The sequence below is a fragment of the Triticum urartu genome, chromosome 2A (genome assembly GCF_056163025.1).
Source record: "Triticum urartu cultivar PI428250 chromosome 2A, HENAU_Tu73, whole genome shotgun sequence".
Taxonomy (NCBI): domain Eukaryota; kingdom Viridiplantae; phylum Streptophyta; class Magnoliopsida; order Poales; family Poaceae; genus Triticum; species Triticum urartu.
This window is the reverse complement of record NC_141874.1, coordinates 58912395-58924261: the sequence shown is the minus strand read 5'-3', so window position 1 is coordinate 58924261 and position 11867 is coordinate 58912395. Positions and strand designations below refer to the sequence as shown.

At 45.0% G+C, this 11867-nt stretch overlaps 1 long non-coding RNA gene across 1 annotated transcript; it reads right to left on the bottom strand.

The window, feature by feature from the left end:
• Positions 1 to 7713: 7713 nt before the first annotated feature.
• On the bottom strand, positions 7714 to 11038 carry LOC147983725 (uncharacterized). Its single transcript, XR_015615727.1, has 3 exons — positions 10760 to 11038; positions 9606 to 9674; positions 7714 to 8010 (listed from the first exon to the last, which is right to left on the bottom strand). It is a non-coding gene; the product is annotated as an uncharacterized LOC147983725 (long non-coding RNA).
• Positions 11039 to 11867: the final 829 nt, after the last annotated feature.

Genomic DNA, 11867 nt, shown 5'->3' with positions numbered 1-11867 from the left:
AATCGAAGATGGTTATGTTTCCTAACCATGAACAAAAGAGTTGTTATTTGACTAACGGGATCACATAATTAGAAGAATGATGTGATTGACTTTACCCATTCCGTTAGCTTAGCACTCGATCGTTTAGTATGTTGCTATTGCTTTCTTCATGACTTATACATGTTCCTATGACTATGAGATTATGCAACTCCCGTTTGCCGGAGGAACACTTTGTGTGCTACCAAACGTCACAACGTAACTAGGTGATTATAAAGGAGCTCTACAGGTGTCTCCAAAGGTACATGTTGGGTTGGCGTATTTCGAGATTAGGATTTATCACTCCGATTGTTGGAGAGGTATCTCTGGGCCCTCTCGGTAATGCACATCACATAAGCCTTGCAAGCATTGCAACTAATGAGTTAGTTGCGAGATGATGTATTACAGAATGAGTAAAGAGACTTGCCAGTAACGAGATTGAACTAGGTATTAAGATACCGACGATCGAATCTCGGGCAAGTAACATACCGATGACAAAGGGAACAACGTATGTTGTTATGCGATCTGACCGATAAAGATCTTCGTAGAATATGTAGGAGCCAATATGAGCATCCAGGTTTCGATATTGGTTATTGACCGGAGATGTGTCTCGGTCATGTCTACATTGTTCTCGAACCCGTAGGGTCCGCACGCTTAAGGTTTCGATGACAGTTATATTATGAGTTTATGCATTTTGATGTACCGAAGTTTGTTCGGAGTCCCGGATGTGATCACGGACATGACGAGGAGTCTCGAAATGGTCGAGACATAAAGCTTGATATATTGGAAGCCTATATTTGGATATCGGAAGTGTTCCGGATGAAATCGGGATTTTACCGAAGTACCGGGAGGTTACCGGAACCCCCCGGGAGGTATATGGGCCTTAGTGGGCTTTAGTGGAAGAGAGGAGAGGTGGCCAGGGCTGGGCCACGCGCCCCTTCCCCCCTAGTCCGAATAGGACAAGGAGAGGGGGGCGGCGCCCCCCCTTCCTTCTCTCTCTCCTCTTCCCCCCCTCCCGAATCCTATTCCATCTAGTAAAGGGGGGGGGAATCCTACTCCCGGTGGGAGTAGGACTCCTCCTGACGCGCCCTCCTCCTGGCCGGCAGCACCCCCCCCCCTTGATCCTTTATATACGGGGGCAGAGGGCACCTCTAGAGACACAAGTTGATCCACGTGATCATATTCTTAGCCGTGTGCGGTGCCCCCTTCCACCATAATCCTCGATAATATTGTAGCGGTGCTTAGGCAAAGCCCTGCGACGGTAGTACATCAAGATCGTCACCACGCCGTCGTGCTGACAGAACTCTTCCCCGACACTTTGCTGGATCGGAGTCCGGGGATCGTCATCAAGCTGAACGTGTGCTAGAACTCGGAGGTGTCGTAGTTTCGGTGCTTGATCGGTCGGGCCGTGAAGACGTACGACTACATCAACCGCGTTGTGCTAACGCTTCCGCTGTCGGTCTACAAGGGTACGTAGATCACACTCTCCCCTCTCGTTGCTATGCATCACCATGATCTTGCATGTGCGTAGGAAATTTTTTGAAATTACTACGTTACCCAACAATATTATATTCTGTTTTGGAGATTATTGGGCTTTATTATACACTTTTATATTATTTTTGGGACTAACCTATTAACCGGAGGCCCAACCCAGAATTGATGTTTTTTTGCATATTTTAGGGTTTCGCAGAAAAAGAATATCAAACAGAGTCCAAACGGAATGAAACCTTCGGGAACGTGATTTTCGGAACGAACATGATCCAGAGGACTTGGACCCTACATCAAGACATCAACCAGGAGGCCACGAGGTAGGGGGGCGCGCCCACCCCCACCAGGCGCGCCCTCCACCCTCGTGGGCCCCCTGTTGCTCCAGCAACGTACTCCTTCCTCCTATATATACCTACGTACCCCGAAACAATCATATACGGAGCCAAAAACCTAATTCCACCGCCGCAACTTTCTGTATCCACGAGATCCCATCTCGGGGCCTGTTCCGGAGCTCCGTCGGAGGGGGCATCGATCACGGAGGGCTTTTACATCAACACCATAGCCTCTCCGATGAAGTGTGAGTAGTTTACCTCAGACCTAGGGTCCATAGTTATTAGCTAGATGGCTTCTTCTCTCTTTTTGGATCTCAATACACCCCTATCTTGTGGAGAACTATTCGATGTAATCTTATTTTTGCGGTGTGTTTGTTGAGACCGATGAATTGTGGGTTTATGATCAAGTCTATCTATGAATAATATTTGAATCTTCTCTGAATTCTTTTATGTATGATTGGTTATCTTTGCAAGTCTCTTCGAGTTATCAGTTTTGTTTGGCCTACTAGATTGATCTTTCTTGCAATGGGAGAAGTGCTTAGCTTTGGGTTCAATCTTGCGGTGTCCTTTCCCAATGACAGTAGGGGCAGCACGGCACGTATTGTATTCTTTCCATCGAGGATAACAAGATGGGGTTTATATCATATTGCATGAGTTTATCCCTCTACATCATGTCATCTTGCTTAAAGCGTTACTCTGTTCTTATGAACTTAATACTCTAGATGCATGCTGGATAGCGGTCGATGTGTGGAGTAATAGTAAGTAGTAGATGTAGGCAGGAGTCGGTCTACTTGTCTCGGACGTGATGCCTATATACATGATCATACCTAGATATTCTCATAACTATGCTAAATTTTGTCAATTGCTCAACAGTAATTTGTCTACCCACCGTGAATACTTATGCTCTTGAGAGAAGCCACTAGTGAAACCTATGGCCCCCGGGTCTATCTTCCATCATATTAATCTTCCAATACTTAGTTATTTCCTTTGCCTTTTATTTTAATTTGCATCTTTTATTTCTCTTTATCATAAAATACCAAAAATATTATCTTATCATATCTATCAGATCTCACTCTCGTAAGTGACCGTGTAGGGATTGAAAACCCCTTATCGCGTTGGTTGCGAGAATTTATTTGTTTGTCTAGGTGCAAGGGACTCGTGCGTGGCCTCCTACTGGATTGATACTTTGGTTCTCAAAAACTGAGGGAAATACTTACGCTACTCTGCTGCATCACCCTTTCCTCTTCAAGGGAAAACGAATGCAAGTGCTCAAGAGGTAGCAATGCCATTCACCTGAAGACTTTCAAGGCATCTTTTGGGAACCCAGATTTTCTTCATAGGAGGACCATTCCTGCAGTTAGTTCTAACATATCTAGCAAATACTTCACCATTCTGATTTTTGAACAGTTTATAGTTGGAGTCAAATGACTTATCATAAGAATACGAAGTTTCACATGTAAAGCCAGATAGAGTGGATGGATCTATGGGAGATCCCTTTGCAGCAACCCATGAGTTTTTGGGATACTGCTCAGGTTTCCAGTAGGTACCATCAGCATTGAGTTTCCTCTCAAAGGCAATACCCTCTTTCCTAGGGTTCCTGTTGAGGATCTGCTTTTTAAGCACATCACAAAGAGCCTGATGCCCTTTGAGATTTTGTACCTTCTAGCCACATACAATTCCTTCAACCCTGCATTGTCAGTGATATTTGTGGTATCCTCAGATGAGGAATTTGTGACCACAGAGACAGTTGAACAATTTGCAGCAATAGAAGCATTTGAACTTTCAGGTGAAGAATTAGCAGATTCACGTTCAATGCATTTCAAACATGGTGGAATGAATTCATCATGAGAGGAATTGATCTGTTGAGCAAGCAATGAATGACGCTCCTTCTGAAGATCTTCATAACTCACCCTTAGCTTCTCAAGATCTTGCCTTCTTTGAAGAAATTCATAAGAAAGTTTCTCATGATCAGCTAAGAGAGTGTTATGATGACTTTGAAGGTTGCCAAACTTAGACAGAAGTCTCTGAAGATTTTCAGTCAGAGTTTGAGTTCGATCCATTTCCTCACCCAACAGGTCATCATTTTTGTCTAGCAAGTTTTGAACCTTTTCCAAAGCTTTTTATGGTTTAGTGGCAATAGTAGCAAGCTTGGAATAGCTGGGTCCAAAATCATCATCAGAATCATCATCACTAGACTCAGATGAGGAACATTCGGTTACCTTTGCACCTTTTGCCATGAAGCACGGTGCAGAAGATGGTGGTTCAGGTTCGAAAGTCATCATTCTGAGTGATTCCTTGAATTCTTCAAACCAGGGATCATGACGAGTTCGATGACCTTCATAGACGTCAGAGAGTCGGTCCCAGATAAGCTTCACATTGCAGAGATGTACAATGTTCCTAAACTGATTTCTGGATAAGCATGAGCAGATGATGTCCTTCGCCATGATATCAAGTTGAGTGTACTTGCGAATATCATCAGCCTCCGCCATCTTGCAAAGATCGGTAACACCAATCTCAGTGACGGTCCACAGCTCAGTGTTCATCGCCATGAGGCGCTTCCTCATCATGGCCTTCCACTTGGGATAATCATGACCATCAAAGATGGGGCTGATACGTCTCCAACGTATCTATAATTTTTGAAGTATTCATGCTATTATATTATCTGTTTTGGATGTTTATGGGCTTTACTAAACACTTTTATATTATTTTTGGGACTAACCTATTGACCCATAGCGCAATGCCAATTTCTGTTTTTCCCTTGTTTCAGTGTTTCGCAGAAAAGGAATATCAAACGGAGTCCAAACGGAATGAAACCTTCGGGAGCGTGATTTTTGGAACGAACGTGATCCAGGAGACTTGGAGTTGAAGTCAGGGAAGCTTCGAGGTGGCCACGAGGCAGGGAGGCGCGCCTGCCCCCTGGGCGCGCCCCCACCCTCGTGGGCCCCTCGTGGCTCCCCTGTCCAACTTCTTTCGCCCATATATATCCATATACCCTAAAACCATCGGGGAACAGAATAGATCGGGAGTTCCGCTGCCGCAAGCCTCTGTAGCTACCAAAAACCAATCGGGACCCTGTTCCGGCACCCTGCCGGAGGGGGGATACCTCACCAGTGGCCATCTTCATCATCCCGGCGCTCTCCATGATGAGGAGGGAGTAGTTCATCCTCGGGGCTGAGGGTGTGTACCAGTAGCTATGTGTTTGATCTCTCTGTCTCTCTCGTGTTCTTGAGGTGGTATGATCTTGATGTATCGCGAGCTTTGCTATTATAGTTGGATCTTATGATGTTTCTCCCCCTCTACTCTCTTGTAATGGATTGAGTTTTCCCTTTGAAGTTATCTTATCGGATTGAGTCTTTAAGGATTTGAGAACACTTGATGTATGTCTTGCATGTGCTTATCTGTGGTGACAATGGGATATCACGTGATTCACTTGATGTATGTTTTGGTGATCAACTTGCGGGTTTCGTGACCTTGGGAATCTATGCATAGGGGTTGGCACACATTTTCTTCTTGACTCTCCGGTAGAAACTTTGGGGCACTCTTTGAAGTTCTTTGTGTTGGTTGAATAGATGAATCTGAGATTGTGTGATGCATATCGTATAATCATACCCATGTATACTTGAGGTGACATTGGAGTATCTAGGTGACATTAGGGTTTTGGTTGATTTATATCTTAAGGTGTTATTCTAATACTAACTCTATGATAGATCGAACGGAAAGAATAGCTTCGTGTTTTTTACTACAGACTCTTGAATAGATCGATCAGAAAGGATAACTTTGAGGTGGTTTCGTACCCTACAATAATCTCTTCGTTTGTTCTCCGCTATTAGTGACTTTGGAGTGACTCTTTGTTGCATGTTGAGGGATAGTAATATGATCCAATTATGTTATTATTGTTCAGAGAACTTGCACTAGTGAAAGTATGAACCTTAGGCCTTGTTTCAACGCATTGCAATACCGTTTACGCTCACTTTTATCGCTTGCTACCTTTCTGTTTTTATATTTTCAGATTACAAAAACCTATATCTACCATCCATATTGCACTTGTATCATCATCTCTTCGCCGAACTAGTGCACCTATACAATTTACCATTGTATTGGGTGTGTTGGGTACACAAGAGACTCTTTGTTATTTGGTTGTAGGGTTGTTTGAGAGAGACCATCTTCAACCTACGCCTCCCACGGATTGATAAACCTTAGGTCATCCACTTGAGGGAAATTTTCTACTGTCCTACAAACCTCTGCACTTGGAGGCCCAACAACGTCTACAAGAAGAAGGTTGTGTAGTAGACATCAAGCTCTTTTCTGGCGCCGTTGCCGGGGAGATGAGTGCTTGAAGGTATATCTTTAGATCTTGCAATCGAATCTTTTTGTTTCTTGTTTTATCACTAGTTTAGTTTATAAAAGAAAACTATAAAAAATGGAATTGAGGGTGCCTCATATGCTTCATCTTTTTAATATCTTTCATGAAAATAAGGATTTCGATAATTGTGCTCAATTGCTAGAGGAAGAATGCATTAGAATGTTTGGCACTAAATATTTGAATGATGAGCATGATTGCAATGTTGTTAGTATGAATTCTTTGAATACCCATGATGCTAATGATGTGCAAAGCCACAAGCTTGGGGATGCTATGTTTGATGAAGATGATATGTTTTGTCCCCCAAGTTTTGATGAGCAAATTTATTATGATGAAAGCATGCCTCCTATTTATGATGATTATTGTGATGACACGTATGCTATAAAGAATAAAGATAACCATGAAACTTGTCATCATGATTTTAATTTTCAATTAGATTATGCTTCACATGATTGTTATTTTGTTGAGTTTGCTCCCACTACTATTCATGAGAAGAAATTTGCTTATGTGGAGATTAATAACAATTCTATGCTGGTAGATCATGAAAAGAATGCTTTTATGTGATGATTATATTGTTGAATTCATTCATGATGCTGCTGAAAATTATTATGAGGGAGGAACATATGCTTGTAGGAATTGCGATAATATCAAGTTTCCTCTCTATGTGCTTAAAGTTTTGAAGTTATGCTTGTTTTGCATTCCTATGCTAGTTGATTATTGTTACCATAAGTTGTTTGCTCACAAAATCCCTATGCATAGGAAGTGGGTTAGACTTAAATGTGCTAGTCATATTCTTCATGATGCTCTCTTTGCGTTTCAATTCTTATCTTTTATGTGATCATCATTGAAATCATCATGCCTAGCTAGGGGCGTTAAACGTTAGCGCTTGTTGGGTGGCAACCCAATTTTATTTTTGTTCCTTGCTTTTTGTTCCTGTTTAGTAATGAATAAATCATCTAGCCTCTGGTTAGATGTGGTTTTATGTTTTAATTAGTGTTTGTGCCAAGTAAGACCTATATGATCTTCTTGGATGATAGTTATTTGATCTTGCTGAAAATTCCAGAAACTTTCTGTTCACGAAAACAATTGTTTATAATCATCAGAACGTGATAAAATACTGATTCAAATTGCAGTAGATCAATAAACAAATTATATAGGTCGTCCTATTTTGGCAGATTTTTGTGAGTTCCAGAAGTTTGCGTTTGATACAGATTACTACAGATTGTTCTGTTTTTGACAGATTCTGTTTTTTGTGTGTTGTTTGCTTATTTTGATGAGTCTATGGTTAGTAAAATAGTTTATAAACCATAGAGAAGTTAGAATACAGTACGTTTAACACCAATATAAATAAATGAGTTCAATACAGTACCTTGAAGTGGTGTTTTGTTTTCTTTCGCTAACGGAGCTCACGAGTTTTCTGTTGAGTTTTGTGTTGTGAAGTTGTAACGCCCTTGATTCAATCGTACACTAATCATACACGTAAATGTGTACGATCAAGATCAAGGACTCACGGGAAGATATCACAACACAACTCTAGATAGAAATTTAAATAATACAAGCTTTATATTACAAGCCAGGGGCCTCGAGGGCTCGAATACATAAACTTGAATACACAAGAGTCAGCGGAAACAACAATATCTGAGTACATGCATGAGCTAGACAAGTTTGCCTTAAGAAGGCTAGCACAAAATAAACAACGATCGAAAAGGCAAGACCTCCTGCGTGGGAGCCTCCTATCTACTCCTGGTCGTCGGCGGCCTCCAATGTAGTAGTAGTCATCATCGAAGCTGGCGTCTGGATCCTGGGCTCCACCATCTGGTTGCATCAACCGAAAAGAAGAAGAAAGGGGGGAAAGGGGGAGCAAAGCAACCGTGAGTACTCATCCAAAGTACTCGCAAGCAAGGAACTACACTACATATGCATCGGTATCAATGAAATGGGCTGTATATGTGGACTGAAGTGCAGAATGCCAGAAGAGAAGGGGAAATCCTAGCTTATCGAAGACTAGCATCTTCAAGCAGCTCCAAGCATCTTGCAGCATCAGAAGAGATAAGAGTAGCATAAAGTAAAGTAGTAGAAGTGTTATCAACCTCGGCCAGAGATCCTTTCTCGACTCCCTGCGAGAAAGCAATCCCAGAGCCATACTATCCAGTTATCATCACAAACCAATTCTCATCACAAGTATCCAGTTCTAGTTGTATCGATCGGGATACAAATCCAAGTGTTCGTTACCGTAGGACAGGCTATCGATAGATGTTTTCTTCCCTACAAGGGTGCACCAACTTACCCACCACGCTCGATTAACTCCAGCCAGACACACTTTCCTGGGTCATGCCCGGCCTCGGCCAAACAATACGCCGCAACCTGACCTAGGCTTAATAGAGAGGTCAGCACGCCAAACTAAACCTATGCCCCCAGGGGTCATGGGCCATCTCTCCGGGAACTCCTGCACGTTGCGAACGCGACCAGTGAGCAGACCTAGCTACCTCCTTAAAAAAGGCAGGTGCTTACCAGTCCAACCCGGCGCGCGCCGCTCAGTCGCTGACGTCTATTAAGCTTCGGCTGATGCATATGACGCAGAACGCCCATACTATGCCCACGTGATGGTTAGTGCTATCAGGCCAGAGGCCCCTCAGATCAAATATCCAAACCGTTAGTGTGTTGGTAGTGCGGTCACGAGAAGAGACTCACGAAAGATGTGACCCCGTCGCCCCATCTCGAGGACTTGCAGCAAGGGCTAAGAATGCCCGGCCACGCCTCGTAATTATCTCGCGGGCACCCTCCAGGTCAACCCGTCTCCACATCACTCGCGGGTACCCCTCAGGGCCGACCCGCCCTTCCAAGTAACAGTTGTAAAGTCCAAGTATCCGTGTGTCCAAACATCAAGGGGGAAACCCGATGAATCACCCCCGGTGAATTCCACTCAATGTAATCATCAAGGTGAACGTAAGAGGAACCATCCCGAGGTTCACATTTGAGGGGTTGCATGACAGAGTCGTATTGGAACTGGTTAAGGAGGAAATCACCCTCGATGACCACGACCGAATAGCTACACTACAGAGATCTCATTAGAAGTGTTGTATAGGTTCCACCCTCGGCACTCGATGGTAACTGTGCAGAGTCGAGCAACAAAAGGGGAAAGTGATGTGCGGTGTCGGGGCCTGGTCTTCGATCCCGTTGATCGGGTCTTCGATGATGAAGCAGGGGCAACAAGGACAAGGTGGGGGTCACTGATGGATCACTAACCAACCTATACTAAGCAGTTTAGGATAAGCAGGTAGATAACAATAAGCAGGTTACAAAAGCAGGTTATGCATCAGAATAGGAGCAATCAATAATAGTAGCAAAATCTAATGCAAGCATGAGAGAATGGAATGGGCGATATCGGGATGATCAAAGGGGGGGCTTGCCTGGTTGCTCTGGCAAGGAGGGGTCGTCATCGACGTAATCGATCACAGGGGCAGCATCGGTCCCGGGGTCTAACAGAGAGAAGAGGGGGAGGAAACAATAAATATAAAGCAAACATAGCATCACAAATCATAACATGGAAATACGCAGTGCTAGAAGTGTTCTAACGCGGCACTACACGATACCGGCGAAGGGGGAGAACATCCGGGAAAGATTCCCCGAAGTTTGGCATTTTCGGGCGGACGGACCGAAGGGGCAAGGTTGCATGTTCGCTATGCTGGGGACGCATGGCTGACAAACGGACTGCGTATTCGGATTCGCCTCGTCGTTCTGAGCAACTTGCATGTTCAAAGTATTTTCATCAGAGTTGCGGTTTATTTTATATGATTTTTCAAAATTTTATTCATTTTCTAATTATTATTAATTCCAAATTAATAGACAAAATTCTATGGGTACCCAGCCCTGTGTACACATAATGTACACAGAGGCTGACATGCGGGCCAAGGGACCCAGTCAGCAGAGTGGACCCAGTCAACATTTGACCGGTCAAAAGGTGAATAGTAAAGGTGGGTCCGGGCGGTCATTGACTTGTTTCCATTAGAGTTTAATTAAACAGTTTCATTAATGTTAAGTTAACTAAGAAAACTTAATTAGGCTAATTATCAAATTAATATATATAGTTATTTATTTATTTATTTTGTTCTCTTTTTTAAAACGTTCTTAGGGGTGTGGGGTCCCCTAGTCAGTGGCCCAGAGGGCCACCGCGTGGCTGGTGCTACCGGGCGCTGGTGCCCAGCCCATTTGGGCGCTTGCCCAGGACGACAGGGGCACCGACCAGGGGCGAGGCCACGCCGAGGGCGCAGTGGGACGCGGGGCCGGCGTGGGCGACGACAGGGGGCGGACCCGGGCGGAGCGGCACCAGCAGGCAGCGCAAGCGGGAAGCAACTAGCGGGTGGCGCCGAGGCTTAGCGCGTGCGGGGGGGGGGGGGGGGGGGGGGGGGGGGGTAGCGGCCAAGCGCAGGCGTGGGTGGCGACACACGGAACGCAGGCGCGGGCATGGTGAGCACGGCTACGGTCAGGAGCACGGGCGACGTGGCCTACGACCTACAGCGGTGAATCGAGGAGGGGGAGAGGGGGAACAGCCGCGGGAGCTCACAGAGGATGTCGTGGGCGACTCGGGGAGGTGCAGGGTGGTCGGAGCGGCCGGAGACGAGTCGGAGAGGCGGGCCGACGGCGGGTGGTGGTGGTTGCCGAGGCGTACGGGGAGGACCGGCGAAGGAGAGGCAGAGATGGGGAGTCCGACGGGGGAGAGTTGGGGAAGCAGTGAGCGACGGCGTCGGGAGCGTCTCCGGGGCGTCGTGGCGGCGGGACTCGGGCGCAGCGTCGGGGCACCCTGGGGGCGTGCGACAGAGGGTGGGGAGGGGGGCGCTCGGGGGGAAAGGGAATCGAGATTTAGGGTTTGCGGGGAGAGCAGGGGATAAGTAGGTGGGGGTGGGCCGGCCCATTCGGGCGGCTGAGGCCAGCTGGGCCACTTGGCCCAGCGGGGGGGGGGGTGGGGTCTGTTTTCTTTCCTTTTTTTGTTCGCTCGTTTTTCTTTTTATGTAGTTTATGTTTGTATTTTCTTTTTGGCACTAGCTGACTCTTGTAAAAACATGTAGTTGGTCCCAATAATTAGTATGCATTAATCCTTACTGCCACAAAGTTTTAGGGCCATAGGAGGCGATTAGGCATTTTTTAGAAATCAAAAAGGGCAAGATAAATGCTACTGGACCACTAAATAAAATCCAGGGGCATTTTGGAAATTCAAAAGAGGTAGGTTTCAACATGACAAATATCTGGGGATTATTTGCAACATCAAAAACATTTTTGTTTGTATGACAGAGGAAGTAAATATTCGACTTGTATTTCAAATGGAATTTGATTTTTATTTTCATCAAGTGGCAATTTAGTCTGAAAAACATGATGACATGGCATCATTAAAGGGGAGATCACTGTAGCATGATTCTCGGGGTTTTACAGAAGTTTTCAAGTTTTGGGTAAAGATTCGATGGACTATGGAATAAGGAGTGGCAAGAGCCTAAGATTGGGGATGCCCAAGGCACCCCAAGATAATATCCAAGGACAACCATGAACCTAAGCTTGGGGATGCCCCGAATGGCATCCCCTCTTTCGTCTTCGTTCATCGGTAACTTTAATTGGAGCTATATTTTTATTCACCACATGATATGTGTTTTGCTTGGAGCGTCATTTTATTTTGTTAGTAT